Source organism: Orycteropus afer, unplaced genomic scaffold (assembly GCF_000298275.1).
Source record: "Orycteropus afer afer isolate SDZICR_OR568_19922 unplaced genomic scaffold, OryAfe1.0 scaffold00662, whole genome shotgun sequence".
NCBI lineage: Eukaryota > Metazoa > Chordata > Mammalia > Tubulidentata > Orycteropodidae > Orycteropus > Orycteropus afer.
The window spans coordinates 836,919-851,870 of NW_006922249.1; the positions used below are offsets into that span (position 1 = coordinate 836,919).

The 14,952-nt window shown below is 37.8% G+C and overlaps 1 protein-coding gene across 1 annotated transcript in view; it reads left to right on the top strand.

Moving 5' to 3' along the window:
* STAU2 (staufen double-stranded RNA binding protein 2) overlaps nt 1–14,952 on the top strand; it is a 395,353-nt gene that overhangs the window by 193,486 nt on the left and 186,915 nt on the right. The gene's annotated exons all lie outside the window — the stretch shown is intronic.

Here is a 14,952-nt window from a genome sequence, read left to right on the forward strand (position 1 = left end):
AAGGTGGGAAATGACAGGGAAGAAGGGTGACTAGAAACTTGGAACTCAGAGTGGAAGTGGAGCAGTACTGTTACATTGTGGGATCACAACCCATGGCACAAAACAAAATGTGTATAAATTATAGACTGGAAAGCTAATTTGCTTTGTAAACTTTTCCCCAAACCACAACAAGAAGTTCAAAAATAATAGAAAAGATACTTTTTCCATAATAAACATGTAATGGTTATATAATAAACATAAATAAATAGCTGATAATTATAGAAACACAAATAATTCTGGTAAAAAATGTATATAACAATAGTTCTGTCATTTTAAACGTTTTTACTGTACAATTCAGTGGCATTACTTACAGTCACCGTGTTGTGCAACCATCCCCATTATCTATTTCCAAAAGTTTCATCGCTCCAGACAGTACCACTTAAGTAATGATTCCCCATTCCCTTCCCCTCCTAGCCCATGGTAAGCCCAGATAACCTTTTGTCTCTGTGTATGTGCCTCTTTTATATATTTCACACAAGTGGGATCATAGAATATTTGTCCTTTTGTGATTGACTGATTTCACTTAGCATAATGTTTTTAAGGTGTGTCTGTGTCACAGCACGTATCAGAACTTCATTTCCCTTTCTGGCTGAGTAGTGTTCCATTATTTTACTTATCCATTCATCTCTTAGTGCTTAGTGAATTGCTTCCACCTTTTGGGAATTGTAAACAATGCTGCAAATTAGTGTACAAGTAAGTATGTTGTTTGAGTCCCTATTTTCACATGTTTTGGGTATATGCCTAGGAATGGAATTGCTGCACCTTATGGTAATTCTGTTTAGATATTTAAGAAACCACCAAAGTGTTTTCCACAGTAGCTGTATCATTTTACATTTCCATCAGTAATGCATGAGGGCTCCAGTTTTCTCAACATATTCTCCAAGACTTACTTTTCTTTTTAGAAAAATTACAGCCATTCTAGTAGGGATGAAGTAGTATCTCATTGTGGTTTTTATTTACATTTCCCTAATGACTAATGAGGGAGCTCTGGTAGCATAGTGGCTAAGGCACTTGACTGCTAACCAGAAGGCTGGCGGTTCAAACCCACCAGCCACTCCTCGGAAGGAAGGTTGGGCAATCCTACTTCTGTAGTGATACTGCCTCGGAAACCCAAGGAGGGGTCGCTATGAGTCGGGGCCGACTCGACGGCACATAACAACAACAACAACGACTAATGAAAGGAGCTCTGGTGGTGTAGTGCCTAAGGCATTTGACTACTAACCAGAAGGTTGGTGGTTCAAACCAATCAACCACTCTGTGGAAGGAAGACTGGGCAATCTACTTCCCTAAAGATTTACTGCCGTGAAAACCCAAGGGGTCACTATGAGTTGGAATTGACTCAGTGACAGTGACTTTGGTTTTTGGTTAATGGAAGGCCTTGGGGGAGCAGTGATTAAGGCATATGGCTGCTAACCAAAAGGTCGGTGATTTGAACCCACCACCTGCTCCCCAGAAGAAAGAGGAGAATCATCTCTGTGGCAGTGAGTTTGGTTGATTGGTTGGTTTTTTAATGACTAAATGGAGCTCTGGTAGCATAGTGGCTAAAACACTTGACTGCTAACCAGAAGGCTGGCGGTTCAAACCCACCAGCCACTCCTCGGAAGGAAGGTTGGGCAATCCTACTTCCGTAGTGATACTGCCTCGGAAACCCAAGGAGGGGTCATTATGAGTCGGGGCCGACTCGACGGCACATAGCAACAACAACAACAATGGAGCTAATGACTGAGGAGCTCTGGTAGCAGAGTAGTCAAAGCATTCAACTACTCATCAAAAGATTGGTGGTTTGAATCCACCAACCGTTCTGCAGGAGAAATATGAAACAGTCCACTGTCATAAAGATTTTCAGCCTTGGAAACCCCATAGTGCAGTTCTGTTGTGTCCTATAGGGTCTCTATGAATCGGAAGACAACTCAATGGCAGTGGGGTTTTGGGTTTTGAATGACTAATGATAAATCATTTCATGTGCTCATCAGCCATTTGTGTATCTTCTTTTGAGAAATGTCTCTTTCAGTGTTTTGCCTATTTTAAAATGAGGTTCTTTGCCTTTCTTTCTTTCTTTTTTTAAATTGTGAAATTGTGATTTGGGTGAAAGTTTACAGAGCAAGTTAACTTTCCATACAGCAGCTCACATACACTTTGTTTCATGACACTGATTGCAATTTCCCGGAAAGCAACAACTCCTCTCTCACTTCCTCCCCATAGTTACTTCTTCCCTGTGTCCTTCCCTCCCCTGCACTGTTACCTGCCCCCTGCAGCTGTCTCTCTGCATACACAACCCTTCTATTCTCCCGTGATTGATTTCTCCAAGGAGTGTATCTACCTAACGTAGATAAACGTTCAACTCATATGCCTGTCTTTTGTTTGTTTGCCCTCTCCTTTTTCTTTTATGTTGTTGAATTGTAGGCGTTGTTATTCTGGATATTAAACCCTTATCTGATATGTGACCATCAAGTATCTTCTCCCATTCTCTAAGTTGTCTCTTCACCTCCTTGAGAAAGTCCTTTGCTGCACAAACATTTTTAGTTTTGGTGAAGTCCACCTTACCTAATTTTTCTTTGCTGCTCATGCTTTTGGTGTCACATCTAAGAATCAGTTGCCAAAAACAGGTCCTGAATCTTTACTCTGTTTTCTAAGAGTTTTATGGTTCTAATTCTTACATTTAAAAGGTCATTGATCCATTTTCAGCCAATTTTTCTGTGTGGCATCAAATGTGGTTTCAAGTTCCTTCTTTTGCATGTGGAGATAAAAAATTAATATATTTAAAACACTCACAGATACACAAACTTTGGGCTGAATTGCAAAGTCTGGCAGATTTAAACACAAATATTATATATGAAAAAGTTAGGAAAGCAGAGTAATGTCTGTAATGAAGTCCACTTGGTGACCTTTTATGACTTTTTAAATTCTTCTTTTTCTTTTTTTTTTTTAGCAAGAAAAGAAAAAATATTTTTCTGAAGTTTTGAATGAAATTTAAATTTTGTAATCACATTATTCCTTGTGTAATTTGAAATACGTGCTCTTTATTTCTAATTGATAGACATTTAGATTGCTTATAATATTTTTGCATTTTAAATATTCCTGGTGTGAAAATCCTCATACATAAGTCATTTTATATGTGAACTAATACATTTGCTGGATAAATTCCTACAAGTTGAATTACTGGATCAAAGAATATGTATACTTTTAATTTTGATAGATGTTGCCAGATTACCCTATGTAGTAGAAACTTACCAGTTTACATTCTTACCCAGCAATATATGATATTTCCTGTTTCCCTACAGCCTGAGTATATCAAACTGTATATAAAAATTCTGGAACTGAGCCAATCTCACAGTTGAAATATGGTATTCAATATAGTTTTATTCTTCATTTCTCCTGTGGTGAATAAGATTGAGTATATATTATACATTTAACATGCATTTCTGTAATTTTTCTGTCAGTGATACAGTCATCTATTGCTTATTTTTTAATTACACTATTGGACTTTTTCTCTGTTTGGTAGGAGAGTGTGTGCACATATAGACACATATAGCCCCCATAAGGTGACTTGTAAATATTTTTTATTTTCTTTGCTTATGATGGGATTTTCTCTTTTAAGACTTATTTTTTAAGATGTATTTGAATGGCTCTTCTGTTACAGGATTTGTAATTTCGGCATAGGTAAAGCCTTCTCCATTCAGATATTATTAAAATATTATTTTAAATTATCTTCTGAACCTTTTGATACAATATTGAATAGAAGTGGTGCATCCTTGTCTTGTTCCTAATTTCAAGTGGAAAACCCTCAATCTTTCTCAGTTAAGGATGTTGGCTATTGATTTTTCATATATACCTTTAATAATACTGACAGACTTCCCTTCTATTCTCATCTTGTTGAGGGTGTTGGATTTTATCATAGACTTTTCTGCTCTTCTGGAACTTTTAACTGTTTTATCAAATTAGATTTATCCTGAAAGTAGGGATCCAGGTTTACTCTCCATTAACATTGAAACTTCGCTGTTATCATATACTAAGATTCTGTATTTAGTTTTATTCTGGACTTTTTGTTCTCTGTTCATCTGACTATTTATTTATGGACCAGTTTTAATTATTGAGTTTTATATTGTATTTTGATTGAATTTATTTAAAGCTCTGTTTAAAACAAATATGAATGGAAAAGTGTTTGGTCCATGGTCTTTTTGCACCCACTACATGGATTATGAGTAATTGAAAGATAAGTACGCCCTTGACACCAGAAGTGAGAGGTGTGAATGTGGTCAGAGCATTGACTGTATAGCACTAAGAGAAGCACCAGCACATGGTTGAAGACTGTTAAAGTTTGGGAAAGCTTTGGGGACCATCTCCCTAAAACGTTTGTGTATAATGGATGAATCATTCATTCTTTCATTTACTTGGCAAGTATTTATCGACTATATTGTACTATTTGTGGTATTATTCATGATTTCAATCGTTTATTTAAAGTCTAAATTGCTTCCTGAAAAGCTAGTTAATCTATAAGATAAACATGAGTAACCACCAATCCCCACTAAAAACTGGGGAACTTTAAGAAAACAGTGTAATTTTTTTTGGTAAAAATTTAATTAGTACTGGTACATGTCAGTGATACTGATTGCATTCTTCAAGTTGTACAACCATTTCTATAGGATAAATACCCAGGAGTACAATTACGAGTATGGTAGTTGCATGCTTAGTTATTACAGAAACTGTCAAACTTTTTTCCAGAATGACTATACCATTTTACATTCCCACCAGCAATGCATGTATGAGTGATCTAGTTTCTCCATATCCTTGCCAGCATTTAGTTTTATCACTGTTTTTTAATTTTAGCTTCTGATGTTGTTCTAAAGACGGTACGGTCTTGGGCATATGCACAGTCACCTGGGATGACCTTGGTTTTATCAGGACTCACTTACTGTCTTTTCTCTTAATCTTTTATCACACTCAGCTATTATTGTTGTTGTTATTGTTATGTGTTGTCAAGTTGGCCCTGACTCATAGCGACCCCTCCTTGGATTTCCGAGGTGGTATCACGATGGAAGTAGATTGCCCAACCTTCCTTCCAAGGAGTGGCTGGTGGGTTTGAACTACCAGCCTTCTGGTTAGCAATCAAGTGCCTTAGATACTACACTACCAGAGCTCCTACACTTAGCTATTAGAGCACAGTAATTGCTAGGTGATTGCTCAGTTTTCAGCAATGTCGTGAGGCATAAATTGCTCCACAGTGTAATGCAATTAGACTTGTACTCTTTTGTAGGGATAGTTTTTTGAGGCCAGTCTCTGAAGTTTGTTCTCACCCTAAGAAGACTTCTTAACCTCTTTCCTATTTCCCTGGTTCTCTCTGGCAAACTATCTGGTTTATGGAATAGCTTCTTGGTTTTATGAATCTTCCAGCTTCCTATTAATTGCCTATTACCAATATTTCCCATTGTTTCTCAGAACCTTTTAGGCTTGAATTTTCTCCCCTCTCAAATACGGTCAATTTATTTGGGAGATTTTTGGAGGGCTCTTCTTGTGGATTGCCTGTCTCGCTAGGCAAAACATCTTGAGCTGCTGCTCTCAAGTGGGGTGGGGATAGTTACCTGCTTCTGTTGAATGGGCACCATGCTTTATGAGCAGGGTGCTGGTTGAGGGCAGTGTTCTCTTGTTTTTACATAACTTGTCTATGCCTCAGGGTCTTCACCTGTAAAATAGTCCTTACTTCACAGGATCATTGTGAGGATTACTGAGTTCATGTAAAACTCTTAGAATAAACCTGTTGATTGATTAAGCTTTATAGCTAGTATGAGTTTTAGCTATAATTATTATTGTTTTGTGAGCTGATTGGAATATATTGTCTAAGGGAGATACTCAGGACGCTAGCAGAGGAATAGTGAGGTACAGTGTTTGGGTGCTATTGTGGTAAACATTTCAGTATGTGTTTCTTCCTGCTGAGAAGTCAACTGATTTGTGTCATATGACAGGTTTATAAAACTCAAAACACCAAACTCACTGCCATCCAGTCAGTTATGACTCATAGCGACCCCCACTGGGTTTCCAAAGTGGCAAATCTTTACGGAAGTAGATTGCCCTTATCTTCCTTCTGCAGAGTGGCTGGTGGGTTTGAACCGCCAACCTTCTGGTTAGCAGTCAGATGCCTTAGGCACTGTGCCACCAGAGCTCCTTATGAGAGAGTTATATGATCCATTATTTGATCTTTTTTTGCAGTGTTAGGGAAACAGTCACTGAAGAATTTTTTCTTATAAAGGAAGATGACCAATGAACATACTCTTTATTTTACCGGTCACATTTATACCTGGTATTCAAGTAATAATCAAAGATGACATATTTTCCTATAAACTGCTCTCAAATTTCATTTTTATTGCTACAGTTTGCCTTGGAAATATTCACAATCCTGTCTTTATTGAAAAGATTTAGACTTGAAAAAATTTATTCTACATTAGCCAACTAAATGAGACTTTCCTTATTATTCGATGAATGGTGACTTTACTCACCATATCAAGGTATTTTCCTTTGTCATATAACTGTCCACCCCCAAAGCCCACCCCCTTTAAAGAAAAAATAACAATTCAGTTCTGAGTTTGAAACTTGAGAGTACCTTTCTTTGCCTAAACTGGTAACATTGTGTAGTAAAACAGATTTTCCAAAGGCATTTCCCATTTCATTACAAATTGATCTAAAAAAGGGGATAAGTATTCAATAAACTTTCTTTAGCTGTTATCATTGTTTGTTTGTAATTTATCAAAGAAAATTTGTATTTCCCCTTTTGTGCACTGAACTTGCTGAGAAAATCAAGGGGTGTCTCTTGAAGTGGATGAGTAGCTGTGTCAGGCTTCCAACAAGGCTCTGCTACCCTGGGGTTTTGCCTATTTGGATTAGTATTGGCCTAAGCACTTTTCCTTGTTAGCACTCTACTCACCAGAAACCTGAAATATTTTGTCGAAAAGTTCTTTGTCAGTAATTTCTTTCATGAGTATTCACCACAATAATAACTTTACATACATTGTTATGTCAAAGGTAAACAAAAACAACAAAAGTAAAACACCCAATAAAACACACAAATTAGCAGTATCAGTTCTTTTATCCAACTCTAAGGGCAAAACCAAGGTTTATTTTTACTACTGATTTAAATTACGGTTTTTGAGCACATTAAAATACATCATTGTGTTCATTTGTTCAGTAATGACTCTTATTTAAATGTAGCTGCTGCTTTTTAATCCAGAGCAGTTTTGGCCTCCAGTCTAGTATAAGACTTGACCAAATTTTCCTTAATTAAGAAAGCTTTACCTTCTGATATGATTTCTGAAACTGGTCTTAAAAAGAAATTTGTAGCAACTTTTTTACTTACCGCTTTGATTTTTTTACTGTGTTCTTCTTTGCCAATACTTTCTTTCAAGTTTAATATTCAGAAGAATTTTTTAAAATTTTTGCCTTACTAGATTTTTTTTCTCCATTTGAATAGTGTTTATTTGACTTAAAAATTAGGCAGAACTGGGGCCCCAGGTCCTCAACTAGAAGATTAGATTGATAATGTGCTGTCTGGCAAAGGAGAAGTAGTGTCCTATACAAATGCCCTCCTTCCTGCCCCATTAGATACCAACAACAAGGCAGCAGGAAGAGGAAATTTCTATAGATCAGGTCAGCTTAGTAGTTAAAGATCATGCAGAAGACAGATTTCATTTGTCCCTAACTCCAAGAGGGTGACTGTGGTGGTCCACTGGATTCCATCTTGGATTATGTGTACACTCACCTGATAAATGGCTTCTAGCTTTCCTGGGAAGGAGTCCCAGCCATGAGGCCCACGCTACCGCCCGAGTATGTCTTGCTGTTAGGTATAAAGGTCAAGCAGCCAGAGCCTGGGGATGTAGGTTATATACTCAGTCAAGACAGCGATCAATGCTGTGGACAGGCAGGCTTATAGATAGTGCCATATCCAAGGCTGCCACCGTGGTGTCTCCAGTACTGCTGTGTTCCAGGGCCTCTGTACTGAGGGAGAACCGCAGACCAGGGTAACAGCGTTTTCGTGTAATTGGCTTTTTAAAACTAAAACATCTAATAATTATAGAGTCATAAGAAACTGGTAAAGTGGTAGAGAGGAAAGTACCCACCACCCAGCTTCTCTACATGGTGACATCTTAGGTAACTAGAGTGCATTATCAAGACAGGGTAATTAGTGTTGGTGTGATATAGTTAAGTAGATGTACTTGGGTTTTACCAGTTTTCACATAGATGATTTTTTAAAATCACCATAAGACTGATAAATCATGCTTTTGCTGGTAATACGTTTTCAAATTTTCTGTTTTGAATCAATAGTCCATGTTGTCGGTAAAATAATTCTTTATTTTTAGGAATCGTTTAAGAATTTACTTATTTTGGGGAAAATACATATTTGTTGTTGTTATGAAAAAGTATGGCAGGAGTGAGCCTCGGTATTACTGGCTATTTGAGTATTTATAAACGAGCCATTTAGTCCAGCATAATTGTAGCAAGAATTCAAGCTGATATGTGGAAACCTGTAGTAAGATTTTCCCCCTAAAAGCTCTCGTATTAAAAATGATAAAGTCACTCCCACCGGGCCCAAGATGAGAGTAGCAAAGGCAAAACCTTTGCCTACTCCATAAATAAGTTGAATGCTGAGAGAATGGGTTCAGGGTGAAGCAGTTAGAGGGTGAATATAATGGGAAGTAAGAAGCTTGAGTGAGGTGAATGTATTGATTGAAGGCCATGAGCAAAATGAAGGCCAGAACCAACAGGAAAGAAGGCACAGAGCTAAGATGATTACATGGAAAAAAAAAAAAAGTTTAACTTCAGATAAAAGTAGATGAAGAAGCAGAAGAAATAAAAAGTAAATGAAGGTAACAGTGAAATATCGTAGTATGGCGTGATTGTTGAGAATAACTGAAGCCTGTTTTGGGAGAAGTGTAGGAAACAGGTTTAAACACACACACACTGCACATAGAAGTATGGATTGGTCTAACTTTTCAGGAGACCTAATTGGCCACGTGGGCACTCTGGTGGCAATGTGCTTAATGCATTCAGCTGCGATCAAAATGTTGGTGGTTTGAACCTACCAGCTGCTCCGTGGGAGAAAGACAAGGCAGTCTGCTTCCGTAAAGATTTACAGCCTTGGAAGCCTGTGGGGCAGTTCTTCTCTGTCCTATAGAGTTGGTGTGAGACAAAATCCGACTCGATGGTAGTGGGTTTAGTTTGTTTGGTTAATTGGCTATGCAAATATTTGTACCCTAAATTACTCTCTGACTCCATACTGCCTCGGAAACCCAAGGAGGGGTCTCTGAGTCGAATCAACTCACTGCCAGTGAGTTTGTTTTTTCTTTTACCCTATTGAAAAACAACTTAAATTCACATCAGGATGAACTTAAATGAATTATGGCCCATCCAAACACTGATTATTACTGATACTGAAGTTGGGATATCATCCAGTAGCTCGCCCAATTAATCTACATGTGTCTTTACGTCCTTTCAGTGACTAGTTAGTAGAACTCTGTTGAAAGGAATCTTCTTTGTTGTTGTTGTTAGGTGCCAGTGAGTAGGTTCCTACTCATAGCGACCCTGTGTGCAACAGAACAAAACACTGCCTTGTCTTGTGCCGTCCTCACAGGCATTACTATACTTGAGCCCATTGTTTCAGCCACAGTGTCAATCCATCTCATAAAGGGTCTTCCCCTTTTTAGCTGACCCTCTACTTTACCAAGCATGATATCCTTCTCCAGGGGTTGGTCCCTTCTGACATAGTGACCAAAGTACGAGAGATGAAGTCTGGCTATTCTTGCTTCTAAGGAACATTCTGGCTGCACTTCCTCCAACATAGATTTGTTTGTTCTTCTAGCAGTCCGTGGTACATTCAATATTTGTTATTTAATATAATTTTAAAAATTTAGTGTTTTTGTTTATTGTTCTTTAGCTGTGAAGAAGAGTTGACTCAGGCTTTACTGAGAATCAGGGATCCTGAACTCTGTGTGAGTTCTTTTGCTGTGACATAATACTTCTCATGTGTGTTGAGAGCATTTTTCTTGTTTTATAAGATTGCTATTGGCAAGCTCATTACTGCTGTATTATAACAATGTTGAAGTAATGCTGTTAGTTTCTTGATTTCTTGAGTGTAGAATTTAGAGCTGTAACATTTAAATTATTATTTAAATAGGAAATAGGTATAGAAAGAAGTCAAAGCTGCACTGAAGCAATTACTGAAGAACAAGGCTTCAGGAATTGACAGACTATCCATTGAGATGTTTCAATAAACAGATGCTCCACTGGAGGCACTCACTCAGTTATGCCAAGAGATTTGGAAGACAGCTACCTGGCCAACTGACTGGAAGAGATCCATATTTGTACCCATTTCAACGAAAGGTGATCCCCAGAGAATGTGGAAATTATTGAACAGTATCATTAATATCACATGCAAGTAAAATCTTACTGAAGATAATTCAAAAATGGTGGCAGCAGTATATTGACAGAGAACTTGCAGAGGTGCAAGCCAGATTAAGAAGAGGACGTTGAACAAGGGATATCATTGCTGATGTCAGATGGTTCTTGACTCAAAGCAGAGAATTCCAGAAAGATGTTTACTTGTTTTTTATTGACTATGCCAAAGCATTTGATTGTGTGGATGATAACAAATTTTGGATAATATTGAGAAGAATGGGAATTCCAAAACACTTAATTGTACTCATGGGGAACCTGTACATAGACCAGGAGGCTGTCGTTTGAACAGAACAAGGGGACACTGCATGATTTAGAGTTAAGAAGGGAATGAGTCAGGGTTGTGTCCTTTTACCATACTCATTCAATCTGTATGCTGAGCAAATAATCCAAGAAGCTGGACAGTATGCAGAAGAATGTGGCATCAAGGTTGGAGGAAGAATCATTAACAACCTACAATACACTGACAACACAATATGCTGATGACACAACTTTGCTGCTGAAAGTGAGGATGACTTGAAGTACTTACTGATGCACATTGAAGAATACAGTCTGCAGTATGGATTACATCTCAATATAAAGAAAACAAAAATCCTCACAACTGGACCTATAACCAGCATCACGATAAATGGAGAAAAGATTGAGGTTGTCAAAGACTTCACATTGCTTGGTTCTACAGTTGACACCAGTGGAAGCAGCAGTCAGGACATCAGATGACATACAGCACTGGGCAAGTCGGCTGCAAGACCTCTTTCAAGTGCTAAAGAACAAAGATGTCTCCTTGAGGACTAAGGTGCGCCTGACACAGCCATGATATTTCCAGTCGCCTCGTATGTATGTGAGAGCTGGACAATGAATAAGGAAGATGGAAGAAGAATTGATGCTTTTTAGTTGTGGTGCTGGTAAAGAATGCTGAAAGTACCATGGACTGCTAAAAGAACTAACAGATCTGTCCTGGAAGAAGTGCAGCTGGAATGCTCCTTGGAAGTGAGAATGGCCAGACTTCGTCTCACCTTCTTTGGTCATGTTATCAGAAGGGACTGTTCCTGGAGAAAGATATCATGCTTGTAAGGTGGAGGGTCAGCAAAAGAGGGGAAGGCCCTCAATGAGATGGATTGACACAGTGGCGGCGGCGATGGGCTCAAGTATAGCAGGGATCATGGAGCTGGTGTGGGACTGGGCGGTGTTTCGTTCTGCTGTGCATGGGGTCGCTATGAGTCGAAGACAACTCAACGGCACTTAACAACAACAACAACAACAACAACATGGGATTTATGCAGCTAGTAAAAAACAAAAATCAATAATAATAGGATATCTTTACATATAAAATTAGAGGATATTTTTAATAATTTTATTGAGGTATAATTCAGGTGTAAAAAACTGTACATAATGGGTACAGTTGGGTTAATTTTGTCATATTTATATACCTGTGAACTGAACATTCCCTCACCCCAAAAGATTCCTTGTGCCCTTTTACAGTCTGTCACTCTTGGCCACCTTCATCCCCAGAACTACTTCCTGTCCCTGTTTCTATAGATGCGTGGCAAAGATTTTAAAATAATATGCAACCTTAAAGTCAGAAAAAACACTTGTTCATGTATTTCTGTGAAAATGAAACCAGTATAACCTGTTGGAGGGTAGTGTTAGTAAGCATCAAAATACCTAGAATACATAGCCTTTGAACGAGCAAGTCTGCTTCTAATTTAAGGAAATAAATTTTTTAAGGAAATAAATTTTTTAAGGAAATAAGAATTTAATTATAAGAATGTTCAGCATTATGTTGTTTATAATTGAAATAAATTAGACATTAGATGTCTGACAAAATAGAATGTTTAAACAATTCTTATGAAGAAATATTTTGCTTTAAAAATTAGTAGTAGAAGTATATTGCTTTGTAAACAACAACAGGATCATATAGTTTTCCTGTATTTTAACTTTTTAAATTTTTTCTTCAACTTACAAACAACAACAAAAATTACCTAAGGGAGAAGAAGACTAAAAGTCTACCTTTAAAAGCAAAAATGTTAAAAGTAGTTTCCTCTGATTGGTGAGATTATTAGTCCTCCCCCCAATATTTTCTTATTAAAAAATGATTGGCATTCCTTCTTGATTATAAAATTAACACATTAATGTAGAAAATTTGAAAGCTACACAAAGGCATAAAGAAAATTTAAAAATTATTTTAAGCTGTTTAATTACTAAAAAGAATAATACAATTATCTGTATGAGATCAGATTGACATCGGCAACAGGGAAGGTTGGGTGGGAAGGTTAGGGGGCAGTGAGTTTAATGTGGTGGAATAGTTTGGAAAAGGATAGCAAAAATGTTAGTACAACTTGAAGAACGTAATCAATGACATTGAATTATATGTGTAGAAAATGTAAAATTGAAAGGTATGGTTTTGGCTATATACTTCTACTGAAATAAGAGGGGAAAATGCTTAATGCCGTCAGGATAAAGTTCTGTTAGAACTCGTCCTTTGCCCTTCTCCAGCTTCAGCTTTTGCAGTTGCCCGGTTCCCCCTTCATGTTCTAGTGCTGAGGAACTTGAGGGTTTCTGCAACACACACTGCTTGCCCATGCCTTCACTCAGCTGTGCATCTGCCTTGAATGCTTTTCCCCATTGGTTAACTTCTCCTCGTCCCTTGAAATTTCCTGTCCTGTCATCTCCTCTAAGTAGTCTTTCCTGAGCTCCTCACTGTAATCCTTCTTCTCCACTGTACTCTAGACCTGTCTCTTGTGAGGCACCCATCACATTATATGATTCCTTTTCATTTTCCTCTTACAGTAGACTGAGCTTAACTTTGGGGCAGGACAGTATTGGTTAGCACAATCTCTGGAACAAAGGAGTAGGAGTTTGTGTGTGTGTGTGTGTGTGTGTGTACACGAAACAAAGGTGTGATGGGATCAAGCAACCTGGAGTATTGCAAGAAGTGCAGATGAAATACATCACTGGAGTATGGGGTCTTCATCTAGAATTTAATAGATGAGGATAGAGAGGTAAGTGGGACCCACTTTAGTGCTTTGTGGGCCATCATAAAGAATTCAGATTCTATAGTGAAAGTGATGGGGAGTCAGTGAAAGACTTCAAATAAGAAAATTGTCTAGCTTCTAGCATTCCCAAAGTGTTAGATGCTACTAATGTTATATAAAAAATACTTGGATATAAAATAAATTTTGGAAACTCCGATTTGATGGCAGTGAGTTTGGTTTGGTTTTTTTTGGGTTTAATCCAAAATGAATAATTTATGTTCTGCTGGATTCTCAGAGTTCTTGCTATGCTAATGTGCATTTTTAATCCCTCAGATATATATGATATAATTTGCCTTTTTTCCCAAAATTTGTTTATCCTGGTACCCTTTTCTAAAATTTCATATTTTTAAAATATTTATTATGGTAAATAATATATAACTTTTTTTGCACCATTTTAACCATTGTTAAGTGTATAATTCAGTGGCATTAGTTACATTCTCAGTGGCACCTAACAACAACAACAACCATCATCACCATGTGCCATCATCACCACTGTTTCCAAAACAATCACAGAACCCTTCCACATGGACAGTATGTTATAGGGCATATTTTGGGAAATAGACACTGGGAGGCTAGAAGCAGTGAAAGCTTTTAGCAGTTGCTCTAGTAACTCAGGTGAGAAACATTGAGGATTTGAGTCAGGCCAGTTTTGGGAGGGAGGGGTGATGAAAGCATAGGAATTAAGTTGCATCTCTCAGAGCATGTTCTCCGAAAGATAATGATATTCAGTAATTTTAAAAGGCATGGTAATTTGAGAGTTGTTAAGATTGGACCAAAAAATATTAGAGACAGCAATATGAAATGTGGTTTGAAACATCTCTGAGACAGATAATCAAAGGGAAGTGTCTCCAGCATACATTTAAAAGCCCACCAACTGATGGCACAGCCCAGATTCATATCTCTTGATATTAGAACCTGTCCACAGTGTAATTTGACCTAATACACTTGATGGTGAAGGGACAAATTCTAAAGATGTTTGATGGTACATGGTAACTGCTTGATTGTGGGTGAGTCAAAGATGGTTGTCAGGTTTCTAGGTTAAACAACCGAGCAGATAGATGATGGTACTTTAAAGAGATAGGCAAAACAGGAGGTGGAGCTAGTTTTGGGAAGAAGATGCTTGTCATTTTTTGACATGTTCATGATTTGGAGCTGTCTGTGGGACATCTTTGTGGAGAGGAGAATACCAGCACCAAAAACTAACCCGCTGCTGTTGAGTCAATTCTAGCCTACAGTGACCCTATAGGACAAAGTAGAACTGCCCCATAGGTTACCAAGGGTATAAATCTTTGTGGAAGCAGACTGCCTCATCTTTTTTCCACAGAGTAGCTGATGAGTTTGAACCACTGATCTTTTTGGTTAGCAGCCAGATGCCTTAGCCACTGTGCCACCAGAACTACAGAGGACCAGTAGGCCATTGGATATATGGGTTTGTACTGCAGAA